This window comes from Dasypus novemcinctus, chromosome 19, assembly GCF_030445035.2.
Source record: "Dasypus novemcinctus isolate mDasNov1 chromosome 19, mDasNov1.1.hap2, whole genome shotgun sequence".
Lineage (NCBI taxonomy): Eukaryota > Metazoa > Chordata > Mammalia > Cingulata > Dasypodidae > Dasypus > Dasypus novemcinctus.
In genome coordinates, this window is record NC_080691.1 from 66665015 (window position 1) to 66682938 (window position 17924).

At 37.1% G+C, this 17924-nt stretch overlaps 1 pseudogene; it reads left to right on the plus strand.

The window, feature by feature from the left end:
• The first annotated feature begins 12322 nt into the window (after positions 1–12322).
• LOC139436956 (olfactory receptor 8H1-like) lies at positions 12323–13254 on the plus strand (annotated as a pseudogene).
• The last annotated feature ends 4670 nt before the right edge of the window (positions 13255–17924 follow it).

Here is a 17924-nt window from a genome sequence, read left to right on the forward strand (position 1 = left end):
CAAAAGAAATCAATGACTACCTTGAAATAAATGATAATGATAACACAGCATACCAAAACTTATGGGATGCAGCAAAAGCAGTACTGAGAGGGAAATTTATAGCCATAAATTCATATATCAAAAAAGAAGAAAGAGCAAACTTTGAAGAACTAACTGCACATTTGGAGGAATTAGAAAAAAAAAAAAACAAAGTAATCCAACAGGAAGAAGAAGGAAGGAAATAACAAAGATAAGAGCAGAACTAAATGAAATAGAAAGTAAGAAAGCACTTGAAAAGATAAACAAGACCAAGAGCTGGTGGTTTTTTGAGAAGATCAATAAAATTGACAAACCTTTAGTGAGACTAACAAAGAAAAAAAAGAGAGAAGATGCAAATAAGAAATGAAAAGGAGATATCACCACTGACCCCACAGAAATAAAGACTATCATAAGAGCATACTTTGAAAAACTATATTCCAACAAAGTTGACAACTCAGAAGAAATGGACAAATTCCTAGAAACACATAAGCAGCCTATATTGATGAAAGAAGAAATTGATGATCTCAACAAACCAATCACAAGTGAAGAGATAGAGTCAGTCATTAAAAACCTCCCAACTAAGAAGAGCCCAGGGCCAGACGGCTTCACAAGTGAATTCTACAAAACATTCCAGAAAGAACTAACACCAATTCTGCTGAAACTCTTCCCAAAAAATTGAAACAGAAGGAACATTACCAAACTCCTATGATGCCAACATTACCCTACTACCAAAGCCAAACAAAGACACCACAAGAAAGGAAAATGACAGTCCAATTTCTCTAATGAAACTAGAGGCAAAAATACTTAACAAAATACTTGCTAATCATATTCAACAACACATTAAATGAATTATATACCATGACCAAGTGGGATTCATTTCAGGTATGCAAGGATGGTTCAACATAAGAAAATAAATAGATGTAATACACCATATAAACAGATTGAAGGAAAAAAATCACATGATTATATCTATAGATGCAGAAAAAGCATTTGACAAAATACAGCACACTTTCTTGATAAAAACACTCCAAAAGATCAGAATACAAGGAAATTTTTTTAACTTGATAAAGAGTATATATGAAAAACCTACAGTCAACATTGTTTACAATGGAGAAATCCTAAAATCCTTCCCTCTAAAGTCAGGAACAAGACAAGGATGCCCACTGTCTCCCCTTCTATTTAGCATTGTCTTAGAAGTACTTGCTCGAGCACTGAGGCAAGAACCAGATATAAAACACATTCAAACTGGAAAGGAAGAAGTCAAAATTTCATTATTTGCAGGTGACATGATCCTATACATAGAAAACCCTGAGAGGTCTACAACAAAGCTGCTAGAACACATAAATGAGTTTAGTAAAGTTGCAGGTTATAAGATCAATGTGCAAAAATCAGTAGCATTTCTGTACACCATTAATGAGCAAGATCAGGAGGAAATCAAGAAACAAATACCATTCACAATAGTAAATTAAAAAATCAAGTATTTAGGAATAAATTTAACTAAAGATGTAAAATACCTATACACTGAGAACTATACAAGACTGTTCAAGGAAATCAAAGAAGACCTAAATAAATGGAAGAATATTCCCTGTTCATGGATAGGAAGACTAAATATTATTAAGATTTCTATCCTACCAAAGCTGATCTACACATTCACTGCAATCCCAATAAAAAGCAACACAGCCTTCTTCAAGGAACTAGAAAAACTAACTATGAAATTTACTTGGAAAGGAAAGAGGCCCTGAATAGCCAAAGACATATTGAAAAAGAAAAATGAAATTGGACAAATCACACTTCCTGACTTCAAAACATAATACAAAGCTACAGTAGTGAAAACAGCATGGTATTGGCATAAGGAGAGACACATAGACCAATGGAATCGAATCGAAAGTTCTGATATAGAACCTCATATATATAGCCATATAATATTCGATAAAGCCACCAAACCCTCTCAACTGGGAGAGAATGGCCTATTCAACAAATGGTGCCTGGAGAACTGGATAGCCATATGTAGAATAATCAAAGAGGATTACCATCTCACACCTTATATAAAATCAACTCAAGATCGATCAAAGACCTTAATATAAGAGCCAAGACCATAAACACCTTGGAAAGCAGTGTAGGGAAACAGCTACAAGACCTTGTAATAGGAAATGGCTTCGTGAACATCACACCAAAAGCACGAGCAGCAAAAGAACAAATAGATAAATGGGACTTCCTCAAAATTAAAGCCTTCTGCACCTCAAAGGAGTTTGTCAAGAATGTTAAAATGGAACCTACAGAATGGGAGAAAATATTTGGCAACCATATATCTGAAAAGAGACTTATAACTTTCATATATAAAGAACTCCTATATCTTGAAAATAAAAGGATAAACAACCCATTTAAAAAATGGGAAAAAGATTTAAACAGACACTTCTCCAAAGAAGAAATACAAATGGCTAAAAAGCACATGAAAAAATGCTCCAAATCTTTAGCTATCAGGGAAATGCAAATCAAAACTACAATGAGATTCCATCTCACTCCCATAAGATTGGCAGCTATGAAAAAAACAGAAGAATACAAATGCTGGAGAGGATATGAAGAAATGGGAACACTCATCCACTACTGGTGGGAATGCAGAAGGATCCAACCATTCTGGAGGACAGTTTGGCGGTTTCTCAGAAACCTAACCATAGATTTGCCATATGACCCAGTAATACCACTGCTGGGTATATATCCAGCAGAACTGAAAACAAGGACACAAACAGATATATGCACAGCAATGTTCATAGCAGCATTGTTCACTATTGCCAAAAGTTGAAATCAACCCAAATGTCCATCAACAGATGAGGGGATCAATAAAATGTGGTATATACATACAATGGAATACTACTCGGCTTTAAGAACAAATACACTACAAACACGCATGATAACATGGATGAATCTTGAGAACTTTATGTTGAGTGAAGCAACCCAGGCATTGAAGGACAAATACTACATGACCTCAATGATATGAAATAAGCAAGCTGCCTCAGAGAGCTAGATATTGGAAGATAGGCTTACAGGAAATAGGGGATAGAGGAAGGATGTAAGCTGACATCTACATGGATGAAATCTATGATGAGCTGGAGGTGAGTATGTGCACAAGGAAAAGATAAAATGGGGGAATAGGGTTACCTTTGGGTGGGGCTTTGCAGGTTTGAGGGGGGCTAGGGATGGGAGGATGGGTAATATTTCCCGAGAAATTGGGGGGAGGGAGGGGCAACATACGAACATAGGAGATGTCAGGTGTTGGTTGAAAGTAAAATGCTGAGAAAATCTTTTCAAAATATAATTAGGAAAGTTACCTGTTTAAGATACTCAAAGGGGATAATCTGATGCAGGACTGACTCCTAGGGAATATCTGAATGCTCATTTTGCCAGAGTGGGTTATACCATTGAGTAGAGACCCATATAATGAGAGTGAAGGTAGACCCACATCCTGAAGAGGACTAATGTCATCAAATAGAGGGAACTCTATCTCTCAAGAGAAAGGGTGACTCCCAGGGCATTAGGGCAGTTGAGCCAGTCAAGCCCTCAACACTGTTGCAAGTATCTCTGAACATGGCTCCTCAAGAAATGAAGATTGACTGCCACTGTGGGCCCCAAGGGGAGGGGGAAATAGATATTGAATACATGGAACCAAAGTAAATGTGAGGGCCAAAGAAGTGTTTCACAAGAGTACACAAGGATGGATATAAAATATGTAATATTACACCAAAAACATATAGGGGACAACAGACTAATAATGTAAACCATAATGTAAAACATAGGATAACTAAAAAATTTAGAAAACTGTATAGCCTAAAGTATAAACCACAATGTAAACACAAATGTTACCTTGTTTGAAAGCTATTGTCTCAATATCTGTACATCAGTGTCAGTAAATATGATATGAATAAGTTAAAAGATTATCGCTGTGGAAGGGAAAGGTTTTATAATGGATATGTGGGACTACTGTATATTGTATATATGAATTACTGTGATCTAGGCTCTTGTGAAGAGAAGCTCAATAATTAGGAAAAAAGAAAAGAAAAAGATAGGATGTAGAATTTTTCCAAATCAATATGTATTCTATATCTAACCTTTAAGCTCATCACTCTGTTCCATTTTACTAGTAAGGGAACCTGACATTATATTGGGCTTCACTTTTCAGGAAGTTTTGGATCACAGAGAGGTTCAACAATGGCAGTGGAGGAATACTGGTATGGGATGTTATTGACAGGCAATATATGGTTGACAGGTAGTTATACAGGGCATGTGTCCAGGGTGCATGGAAATGTTTGGATATACTCATAGTGGAAACAATTAAAAACAACAGCTGGTGAGGTACTGGGTTCCTGACCAGGGGGGTTCTGTTGTGGTCCCTAGGGGAGCAGTGGCAGTCCCCCAGGTGCAACAGTAAGGACCAGGAAGGAATGAGGGTCCAACAGTGAGCCCCTGATACTAATGACTATGCTTGTGAGCATATACACCTGAAATAAGAACAAGGCCTACAGCAGCACTGTGCCTAAGAGTTCCCTCCTGACAGCCTCTGTGTTACTCAAATGTGGCCAGTCCCGAAGCCAAACTCTGCATGTAAATGCAATGCCTTCCCCCCAGCGTGGGACATGACACCTAGGGATGACCTCCCTGGCACCGAGGGATCACTACCAAGTACCAGCTGATGACGTAACTAGAAAACGACCTTGAATTAAAGGTTCAATGTGGACCAGCAGAATATCCCTGTCTACATATAATAACAGGAGTTTAAAATGCTGTTTGACATAAAGTAAGGGCGAAATGGAAAGGACAAATGAGTTCATATGGCTATGAGTCTCTAAAAAAGAGTCTGGAGGTTGTCAGAATGATTGCCCTTATGCACACCCAAGCAGAGTCTCAGAGACAGATAAAATAGATACAACCCCAGGTATTGGTCCTTTTGAGGGCTAAAGAGACCCACAGGTTCTATGGTCATGGCAGATGGGGTTCACTGCCGTGTCAGTTGGCCCTTCTGTGGAGCTAGTGTTTCTGCGTGATGGAGCTGGACTCAGATGGGATCTCTTTTCACAAGCCTTTCATGCTACTTTACTGGAATTGTAGTTGGAGCTGGGGTTTAAGATATATCTAGGGGATTTGAATCTCTGGACTGACAATAGGATAGCCAGGCCCTGAGCCTCAACAGACTTCAATTCCTACACTCTGATTTATTGGACTTACTCCACTCAGCTAACATGGAGTTGAGGAATGTCAACCACTACACCATGGAGCCTAGAGTGCCTACAACCAAAAGCAGGAGGATTGCATCCAGTATTCATGTGGAATCCAAGCCCCCTCTTGACATAGATGTGGAATGGACACAACCAAGCCAAGGTCCACAGGAAGGAGGAATACAGTAAGGATTAGAGTGGACTTAATGATATTCTATTCATGAACTATTGTGGTTAGTAATCGAGAAAATGTGGCACTGGTATGGAAAAAGTGGCCATGGTAGCTGCTGAGTGCGGGGAATGAGAGGAAGAGATGAGATGTGGAGGCATTTTCGGGACTTGGAGTTGTCCTGGGTGGTGCTCCAGGGACAATTACTGGACATTGTATGTCCTCCCATGGCCCACTGGATGGAACGTGGGAGAGTGTGGGCTATGGTGTGGACCAGAGGCCATGGGGTGCAGTGATGCCCAGAGATGTATGCACCAGATGCAATGGATGTGTCATGATAATGGGGGAGAGTGTTACTGTGGGGGGAGTGGTGGGGTGTAGGCAGTGGGGGTGAATGGGAACCTCATATTTTTTAATGTAATATTTTTTAAAAAAATGAATAAATTGAGTAGAATTTGGGAAAAAAAAAGTCTATGACAGGGTGTGTGTGAAAGACCAGATTCATTTATGTCTTATTAGTTTCTCAAAGATTCTGTGTGCAGATGGAATCTTGTAATGTCTATGCCGTTATTTTGGATGACTAGAGGGAGAAGGAAAAATAGGGGTAATATTGTGGCATCTTCAGAACATTGGAATTGTCCTGCATGACATTGCAATGATGGATAAAAGCCATTATATATTTTGTCATTATGTACAAAATTGCATGGAACAGAGTATAAATTATAATGTAAAATATAATATATGGCGGTGGACTTGGCCCAGTGGTTACGGCGTCCGTCTACCACATGGGAGGTCCGCGGTTCAAGCCCCGGGCCTCCTTGACCCATGTGGAGCTGGTCCATTCTCAGCGCTGATGCACACAGGGAGTGCTGAGCCATGCAGGGGTGTCCCCCACGTGGGAGATGTACATGTCCAGGAATTTCAGCATGATCCATATACAATAAATCTTAGCAGGCCTACCCTGAAACATAAACATCAGATTGAGAAACACACAAGACAAAGAATCCTCAAAGCAGCAAGAGAAAAGAAATCCATCACATGTAAATGTTGATTTCTCATCTGAAACCACATAGGTGAGAAGGCAGTGGTATGACATAGAAAGATGCTGAAAGAAAAACAAACAAACAAAAAAACCCTGCCATCCATAAATCTTGTATCCAGCAAAATTATCATTAAAAAATGAGGTCATTTTAAAATATTGACAGATAAACAGAAATTGAGGGAATTTGTCAACAAGTTTCCTGCCTTTCAAGAAATACTAAAGGGAATTCTGCAAGTTGAAAGGTCAGAAAGAGAAAGAGTGTTGGAGGAGAGTGTAGATAAGAAGATGATCACCCTTTCATTTTAGATTTACAAAAAACTAAACTACCACCATCATGAAAGCCTGATCCCATATGAGCTATTGGTTTGGTGGTAAACATTATTGGCACTGAACTCTGAAAAGAACTACATATACCCTACACTTGCTCTACTCACAACCCTACTTATTCAGCTTATTATATTCTATATAGATCATTGGGTGTCAGAAGTTTAAAAAATCAGTGCATCAGAAACCTTTCATTGTCTTTAAAATTGGCTCTCTGTTGGCTAGTGCTCTCCTTAAGAGTTAACTCATCTGTCAAGAAGTTCTGCCTCATGCAAAAGTCATTAGCCTCTCTTTTCCTGAATTTGTCTTTCCCTGTGCTTGTTTTAGTGTCTTAGAAATTCATTTTTAGAAGAATTGGAATGCTCTCTCTATCCCTATAAAATCACCCCTATTTCCCATTTTCAGTGTTCTATTATATGTCTTAGAGTCAGGAATCATTTGACTAGCCCACCTTGAAATGATAGTTACTTACAATGCTTTAAACTATCTGCAAGCACATTCTGCTTGCAGAATAAGTTCTGGGAAAGCAAGACAGATGGGATTCCTGGGTTAAGCTTTCAGGCTGCCCCTCAATAGATAGGAAACAACCTACAAACACTTCAGTATGCTTAAGAGAGTTACTCTTTTCCCTCTAAAACAGAACCAGGGACATGCAAGAGTTCAGGCCCAGTCCACCCTGAATGAGAGATGGGTTAGGGTAGAATCCAGCTTGTGCTACCAGTTTTAATTTCTACTTTCTTGATTCAGAACTTACCTGGTTACTGCAGTCATTCAACTGTTTTCTGGAATTTTGAAGAAGTAATTTGTCATTTTATGGAATTTCTCAAAGATTCTGTAGGTAAGAAAGCCCTGAACTGTCTTATGCTGCCACCTTTGCCTAGAAGCAATCATAACTATATTGAGATCAATAAAATAATTTAAGGATGCAAACTATATCCCCAGACAAAACACCACCAATATAGTGCAATGGAGTGTACTTTAAAAATCCAAGAAAGAATAAAATTAAATATTAAATATTATATTAATGCAAAAGAAGTTAAGATAGAACAATCAGATTGCCAAATTTGACATAAAATGAAAATAGTACAAAAATAATTATTTTAAATGTAAGTGGTATAAATCTTCCAGTTAAATGCCATTTAAATGACTTTACTAGAGAATAAGACTCAAATTGTATGGTGACTACAAAAAAATAGATGACTACTAAAAGGAAGTGAAAATGTACACCTGTAAATATAAGCATATAAATATAACTCTGCAAAGTATTACTATTAGAAAAAGTAAGTCTCTGTGTTCCAGGTATATGAATAGAGTATGAAAATAGAGACAATTTTCCAGATAATTGTAAAATTCCTTAACAGAGTTTCAAATTATACTAAAAATGGAAAAAGTTAAAAATAGTAATAGATTTTTTAAAAAATAAAGGCATTGAGACTTGTCAGGGATAAAGTTCTAACTTTGTTGAAATGTAGGACTAACATGTCATATTTCCTTTCTCTTTTTTGTGATCTGACAAAATAATGCTACTTTTTAAGGTGATATATTAGAGTTCCAAAAATAAAGATTCAGCAAAAAAGATTAGTCATAAAAAGGTTTACAAATGGTTCTTTCTTTGATATGAATATTATTTGAAAGTAAAATTTATGACTATAAAAATTGATTTCTGTTGGGAAAAAAAAACTCCCTCATGGTGACTTTGAAGGAGGTGGTAATGACATAGAAAATCTTAAACCCAAGGTCACCTGTTGTGAAGTAAATTAATGCTGGTCTAGTTCTTTTTTTTTTTCCTGGAACTAATTTTATTTTATTTTATTTTTATTCATTTTTAAAAATATATTACATTAAAAAAATATGAGGTCCCCATTCACCCCCACTCCCCCCGCCCCACCACTCCCCCCACAGCAAAATTCTCCCCCATCATCATGACACATCCATTGCATTTGGTGAGTACATCTCTGGGCATTGCTGCACGTCATGGTCAATGGTTCACATCATAGCCCATACTCTCCCACATTCCATCCAGTGTGCCATGGGAGGCTCTACAATGTCCAGTAATTGTCCCTGCAGCACTACCTAGGACAACACCAAGACCCAAAAATGCCTCCACATCTCATCTCCTCCTCCCATTCCCCACACCCAGCAGCCACCATGGCCTCTTTTTTCCACACCAATGCCACATTTTCTCGATTACTAACCACAGTAGCTCATGAATAGAATATCATTAAGTCCACTCTAATCCTTACTCTATTCCTCCTTCCTGTGGACCTTAGCTTGGTTGTGTTTATTCCACATCTATGTCAAGAGGGGACTTAGATTCCATATGGACACTGGATGTAATCCTCCTGCTTTCGGTTGTAGGCACTCTAGGCTCCATGGTATGGAGGTTGACATTCTTCAACTCCATCTTAGCTGAGTGGAGTAAGTCCAATAAACCAGAGTGTAGGAGCTGAAGTCTGTTGAGACTCAGGGCCTGGCTATCATATTGTCAGTCCAGAGATTCAAATCCCCTAGATATATCTTAAACCCCAGCACCAACTACAATTCCAGTAAAGTAACAGGAAAGTTTTGTGAAAAGAGATCCCATCTGAGTCCAGCTCCATCATGCAGAAATACCAACTCCAAAGAAGGGCCAACTGACATGGCAGTGAACTCCATCTGCCATGACCATAAAACCTGTGGGTCTCTTTAGCCCTCAAAAGAACCAATACCTGGGGTTGTATCTATTTTATCTGTCTCTGAGACTCTGCTCAGGTGTGCATAAGGGCAATCCTGACAACCTCCATACTCTTTTTTAGAGACTCATAGCCATATGAACTCATTTGTCCTTTCCATTTCCCCCTTAATATAGGTCAAAAAACATTTTTTAACTCCTGTTATTATATGTAGACAGGGATATTCTGCTGGTTCGCATTGAACCTTTTATTCAAGGTCATTTTCTAGTTACGTCATCAGCTGGTACTTGGTAGTGATCTCTCGGTGCCAGGGAGGTTCATCCCCAGGTGTCATGTCCCACGCTGGGGGGAAGGCATTGCATTTACATGCGGAGTTTGGCTTCGGGACTGGCCACATTTGAGTAGCACAGAGGCTGTCAGGAGGGAACTCTTAGGCACAGTGCTGCTCTAGACCCTGTTCTTATTTCAGGTGTATATGCTCACAAGCATAGTCATTAGTATCAGGGGCTCACTGTTGGACCCTCATTCCTTCCTGGTCCTTGCCATTAATGCTGGTCTTTTAATCTCCAATTAAGCTTTTCTCAGTATCACAGAGTTTTTGATGAAATGAATAATTTTGCATTCATATTTCATAAAATATATTTTATTTTGTGGTCCTTCCTCCATTATATCAGAATATTAGTTTCTAAAATTCTGCAATATAAACAATTTTCTTGTAAGAGTTGTTTCTAAATCTTACTGGAAATTAATCTCATAATCATTAATTAATGAAATATTCACAAGAATGTATTTCCCCTGGTTATATGTAGAGATCATAAGCTTTTCACCATCCACATAATTAGATGACTTTTACTCATCTCAGGGCTTATGTTTAGTTTTTCTTTAATCTTTCTTTTAATATAATAAAAGCCAACACAGTAGATAAAGTAAGATTCACAAAGATTGCTGTGCTGAATTCAGCAGTGCTTTTCTTGTGTAGATAAATAGTTGACATTCCCAAACCTAACTTCACCATGTTTTCCTTACGATGCATAAAAAATTCTAGTCATCGCCTGGTACTCACTCCTAGAAAGTACTTAGTTATACTGCACCAGTCAATGCAAAATGCATGATATTGTGGGTTTTACAGAAGCCTATTACAACATAGGTCTGGATTTATTAGAAATATTTAATAATAAAATCACGATATTAGAGAAAATTCAGTGTGACACAGTTATTTAAATTTATAAGTACACATAAAAATAAGCTTTATATGTATAAAGGAGAATACTTGGAAGAAAATGTCTCAGGAATAATAACACTTGTGAGCACTTTTCATTTTCTTTAAATTTTGTTGTAAAATACTTTTTGCAGAATGAAAAAGTTTAATCCTCTGATAGTCTCTTCATTTTAAATATAAAAATAATCACTGTAAAAATGTACTATTCCATTCTTGATGTTTAAAAATCTGTCCTTTCAACAAATGGTTAATTCACAATGTCTCCAGAAATGCCTACTCTTTTACCCAGTCATAAAATAAAGCATCACAAAAGAATACCAAAAATGCTGCTCAGCATCATATAGCTTCTAAGGGGAAGGTGACTCTGTTTCAAATTAACATGGGTGCATTAGTCCTTGAACATTAATCATTAGCAATTATTCCAAAAAATGTTGCCATGGAAATTGGTCTTAGAGATGGTCAAATGTTTCATTATTAGCAGTCCTCAATGTAAGAGGCACTGTGGCATTATCAGTGTGAAGGCAGTGTTCACTGTAACTCCCTGGTATATCTGTAAAAAACAATTTCAAGGTGAACCTTCTATTTGACCAAGCTATGAACCAAATATTTAGGTTGATTTATTGTATCTCAAAAACAGGAAAAAGTGCACAAAAATTAAACTTTATTTATCTCAAAGGAAACAAACATTACATCACAGAACTACAGATATTTCAGGCTCCTTAAATGGTTTATGTATTTCATTTATGAGAAAAATTTGGGGTTGAAATTTTTTAGACAGCCCATGTTGGAAGAAGTTTTTCATCAACTCTGACTGATAGTAAGTATTAATCTCAAAGTTAGAATGTTTTAGTTTATGTAAAAGTTGGGTTCTTATTAGAAGGATATGCTTTTACACATACATATCTTGTAGGCCTTACCTATGTAATGACAGGTTTTGTGAAACAGAAATATAGAATTGATAGAATCAGTCATCAAGAATGTACATATATTGAAAATACAAATTTTGGAAGAAATTTGATTAAATAATCAATTAAAACATATCCTCTAAATATTAATAATAGTATATCTATAATATTAATACACTTACATTTTATTTTGTAACCTATCATTGGTACTAAATAATATTTGATACAAAAACACAGTAAAGGATGCATTAAAACTCTCTAATACTGTTTATTATATAACTAGCAATTTATTTGTTTTGCTGAAATTAAATATATGTACAAATATATTGTTATGAGCATGATCTCTGGGCTCAACCAATCTTGGTAGAATAGAGCCAACAGTAGTTAATAGTAGTAACTGTGAGATAGTTACTTACCTTTCTGTGCACTTTGACTCATCTAATAAATGGGTGCTACAGGAATAAATAATGAATAAATTTTAATGTGGATAAATCTGTTAATGAAGGAAAATATTTATTACACTGTCACAGTCATTCTAATTATGCAATATATATATGAGTTTCTGTTATATATTATTCAAATCTTGATTTATACCTTATTTAAGTTTTCCAGTCAAACTAAGCATTTTTAGTCATATATTGCAAACTATTTATTATGAATTTCTAGAATCACTAAATATTTTCTAATGCCAGGTCATTATTTTTTTTTTTAATGAGTTCATTGGTGGTAATTATCATCTTTGATTTCTAGACAGTTGAATGATATCATGGAAGGTAAGGTTTACACAAAAATACCTGACTTCATTCTGATGGGATTGACAGACTCTGTAGAGATCTGATGCATCCTCTTTATACTGTTTCTACTGATATACCTTACTACCGCATTGGGGAATACAGGGATGGTACCGATAATTCATTCAGATCGCCAACCTCACACCTCCACATATTTTTTCCTTAGTCATTTGTCATTCCTTGATCTCGGTTACTCACCATCACACCTTAGAGAATTTACTGACTTACAAAAAGTGCATTTCATTTATGGGCTGCTTCACCACGATGTATTTTTTTTTCCTTCTTGGCTGCCACTGAACTTTTATTCTCTTTTTAGTGGCCTATGACCACTATGTAGCTATCTGCTATCTCCTTCACTGCCAGGTTGTTGCATCTGCAATACTTTGTCGTGCCTTCATTACCAGCTCTTATGTGGTTAGCTTTCCTGAATATTTAGTTACTGTTTTTTACATAAATAGTTTCTATTTCTGCAACTCCAATGAAATCTGCCACTTTTTCTGTGACTTAACCTCAATTTTAGCCCTGTTTTGCACTGACACCTGTGACACTGAAATCATGATATTTATTATCACTAGTAATGGTGTCTTACCACAATTTCTGTGTCCCATGGGTCCATTCTCTCTACTATCCTGAAAATGAATTCCACAACAGGAAAGCACAAAGCCTTCTCTACTTCTGGCTCCCACCTCCTGGGCATCACCATCTTCTATGGCACTACAGTGTTTACTTATTTAAAACCAAAAAAGTCTTACTCCTTGGGAAAAGATCAACTATATTTTGTGTTTTACACTATGGTGATTCCCATGCTGATCCACTCATTGTATAGTCTTAGGAACAAAGAGTTGAAAATGCTCTCATTAGAGTCATGCAGAAGAGAAATGGTTCCTGGCAATTTAAATTGCAGTGATACTGAATATTTAAATGCATCTTTTCTTTATTTCCTATTTGGATATTTATAGTTGCATCCCTTAATTAGTATGAATTTCTGTAGAGACATCCTTTATGTGACAAAACATTATCTGGAACATTTCCAAAAACATGTTTTTGTAAATATGCATAGTATATGGAAGCCATGACATATGTTTTAACCCTGTGGTTTAAATTTTTTGTGTTTTTCAGAACCATTAATGAGTAAAAATTTTAAAACCTTGTGTTATTTAAATCGCACCACAGAAATCCCCATGCAGGGGGCAGGGCAAGATGGCATCTGAGTGAGTGCACCTTATAATCTCTCCTGCAAAGAAGCGGCTGAATAGGGTTGGAATCCTGCTGGAACAGGCTGTTTCAGGTGTTTGCAGGGCAGGAGGTGTCTCAACGTCCATTTAGTGGGACGGTGACAGAGAAGATTCTTGTAAAATGTAGAATTTTGGGTCTCTTCCACAGAGATCAGGGCTGAACATGGAATGCTTCCCCCTGGGGCTGGCAGCCCGGTGGCGGCGATTCCTGGAGGCTTTGCTGTGTTAGGGAGTTCCCAAGCCCAAGTGGGCTGCTTCGGGGGCTTACAGGGTGGGAGGTGTCTGGAAGTTGATTTGGTAAGATGGTGACAGAGGAGATTCTTGCGAGACATGGAATTTTTGGTTTTTGACATAGAGGTCAGAGTTTGCGGGTGTGACCCCTCCCCCTAGGGCTGGCATTCAGCTGCGAGAATCCCTGAAGGCTGTGTTGCGCTGTGGTGCTCCCAGGCTCCCTGTTAACCAGATTTGAGGTTGCCAGGTCTGTGTCCCCTAAACTCTGGTGGCCCACACCCCAGAGACTCACACCTCTTGAGTCTGCAATATTACAGACTTCCCATCCCTGAATACACCACGCCCTGAGGTCCATCTGAGGTCCTTGATTGTCCCAGCCCTCAGCGTTTGTGGTTTTTTTTTCTTTTTCTCTTTTTTCATTTTTTATATTGTCTTGGTTGCTAATATTGCATTATCTCCTGGTCTTTTCTCCCGATGTATCCCCCAAGGACCTTTTTCATTTATTTAGGTTTTTCTTTCTTCTTTTCTTTTTCTTGCTTGTTTCCCTCCCTTTTCTTTGCCCACCTCCCTTTTTTCCTTCTCTTTTTTCCTTTTATCTCTTTTTCTTCTTATTTTATTTTATTTTATTTTATTTATACAATAGATGCTGCAGGGAGCACCTCACATTTTTCTGTGTTTCCTCATCCTCCATTTCCTTGTTTCTGTGTGAATTGATTTTGGCCACCTACACTATCCCCTTTCCCCCACATCTTGCCATCCTCCATCATCTACTGTCCCTCTTACATTCCACCTCCCTTTCTTTGGCCCCAAAATTGTCTAACTTTTAATTTCAAATACCTTTGTTCTGTTTTATGTCTTTTATCCACTCTTGATATTATTGTCTTTCTTTTCTCTTTCTCTCTCTCATGAAAGCACTGGCTTTTTAATTCATATTATATTCCTCCCCATATTTAGTTGACTATCTCATTATAGGTACTCTACTTACTGCTATAACTCTGCACAACTTACATGAGTCTAATATCCATTCTCTCAGATCTCACATTGTTGCTCTGTTAACATTTATTACCAATACTACTTTACACATTTTCTTTTCTTACACAATTTCCTTTCCCTGGCCCTAATACTTTCCTTCAAAGTGAACTTAGCCAGCAACAAGAAATTAGAGTAAGAAGAACAAAGTGACAAAGAGAAGATATAACATTTATGCCAGAACAACAACTAATTAATCCCCAAGACTAGACAAAGAAGCTAAGGAACTGATTAAACCAGTCAAGATAAAATGATGACCAGACAGCAACAAAAAACTACAAAACAAACCAATAATCAGGAAAACATGGCTAAATCAAGTGAACAAACTGAAAACCAGGAAGGAGAGCAGATCATTGGGCAAGTAATTAAAGATCTCAAAACATATATTAGAGACCAACTTAATGAAGTAAAGGAATAGTTTAACAATATGAAGAAAACACTTGGAAAGGAAATTGCAGACATACACAAAAAGATAACAGATATGATGGGAATGAACACCGCAGTTCAAGAAATCAAAAATACACTCTCAGCAAATAGCAGCAGATTAGAAGAGGCAGAGCAGAGAATTAGCGACATGGAAGACAGTACATCTGAAATCAAACAGATAGTAGAATTGATTGATAAAAAGAAAAAATCCAGCTAGGACTTAGGGACCTGAATGACAATGCAAAATGCACAAACATATGTATTATAGGCATCCCAGAAGGAGAACAGAAGGGAAAGGGGACAGAAGGGGTGTTGCAAGAAATAATGGCTGAAAACTACCCAAATCTAATGAGAGAGACAGATGTACATGTCCACGAAGGACAAAACACCCCAAACATCATAAACCCCAACAGGCCCACCCCAAGACATAAACTTGTCAAATTATCCAATGCTCAAGACTAAGAGATTTTAATAATACACCACTATCAACTTTGGACAGAACATCTCAAAAGAGAATCACTAAAGAAACAAAATATTTGAACAGTATATCTCTGACCACAGTGTGGGACAAGTGGCCATGGTGGCTGCTGGGTGCAGGGAATGGGAGGAAGAGATGAGATGTGGAGGCATTTTTGGGACTTGGAGTTGTCCTGGGTGGTGCTGCAGGGACAATTACCGGACATTGTAGATCCTCCCATGGCCCACTGGATGGAACGTGGGAGAGTGTGGGCTATGATGCAGACCATTGATCATGAGGTGCAGCAATACTCAGAGATGTATTCACCAAATGCAATGTATGTCTCATGATGATGGAGGAGAATGTTGCTATGGGGGGAGTAGTGGGATGAGGGGTGTGGGGGGTACCTGGGGACCTCATTTTTTAAAATGTAATATTTTTAAAAATGAATTAAAAATTAATTAATTAATTAATTAAAAAAATAGAAAAGCCATACTCTTCTTTGTTCAGGCAAAAACTTAAAAGTCATCCTGCCATTATCTCTACATCACACGCATCACATCAACTTCATCAGCATATCACATTAATTCCCTTTGCAGAAAATACTTGGAAAGTCACTCTTTCAACATCTCCTCTGCTACCACCTTGACCCAAGGAAAAAACATTAATCCTAGTTTAAAATTATTGCCACAGCCTTTTAGATTGCCTTCCTCTTTTCTGCCTTATATTCTAAGTCTAATCTCAAATAAGAGGCCAAAATGATACTACTAAACCTAAGTTGTCTTATGTCACTTTTCCTCACAAATCTTACAAGAGTTCCGATCACCTTTAGGGTAAAAATGAAATTTTTTACAAAAACCTATAGATCCAAAATTGTACTCCTTACTATTATGAACTCATCCTTTACCATTTCACCTATCATGCTTATTTAGGAATGGCCACACAGACCTCCTCACCCTTCCCTATACACCTTATTTCTGATTCTGCCAGGAATATTTCCAATTTTTCTTCCTGAAATTCTCTTCCCCCAAATAAGTGCATGAGTCCTTTTTCATTTTCTAACTCATAAGCCCATTTGTTATACCTTATTTAAAAGCACACCTGTTCCATCTCACACCAATACCTCATTTGTTTTCCATGGAACTTATCCCAACTTCTTTTCTATATATTGTGTTTATGTTTACTTTTTCTTCTTTTTCTTACATATTGAAAGTTCTTTAAGTACAAGATTTTTGCCAATTATGTTCAATACTATCCCTAACACCTAGAAGATTGACTCAATAAATATATTTGAATGGTTAAATTGGTATGTGATGAAACTGGGGCACACAGAATTTTCCTAGCTTAATTCATTCCCAGGCAACATGCTCAAGGACAATTTCACATTAGAAACCAGACACACTGACATTGGAACTCCCATTTTTAATCATCACTTTATCATGTGATATTTTTTCTACAAATATATACTACTCTTTTCAGATTTGAAAACATACCATATATTACTTTATTATATTAAAAACTATCAACAAATGCAGATATGAGAAGTGTATGTTGTTTCCTGACATCACCAGAACTACTAATAGAAGACTGTAATTTTGGAGAGAGCTGCAAATTATACTCAAACATATAGTTATAGCCCTATTTGCAGAAATAAAGAACTATGTACAGGAAAGAGTGACTATCAGGTGATGTGATTGGGCTGGAGAGTTAACCTGTATGAGTCAGGTAAAGGCTGCTTGATGTAAGAAAGGACTTCAGAAAGAGTGGCTCAACAAATGGAAAGTATCGACCTTGGGTGCAATAGCACAGAGTTTAACTAACTAGGTTTTATGGGTTGCTCTTTTCCTTGTGGCATTCCTGGGACCCAGATTTATTTTATGTTTTGCTCTTTTATCTCCCAAGAGATTTTCCACTTCTGCTGGGTTAAATAGGTTTCACATAGCACTCAGTCCACTTTCCATTCTCAGTGAAAGGTGACATTTTATATTTGGAAAACTATTTCATATTTTTGTCTCACATGAATGACTTTTAAATCGTTTAGAAATTCTCTAAATTTCCTTTAGAGACATAGGACTAAGTACATAACATATTTCTTCCGATTTTAAATGAAATGTATGCTATCAAATTTACATCTAAATGTTGATTATAACTTTCTTACTATCCTTTTTTATAATTGTTTGACTCTAGTGATCCTTACTT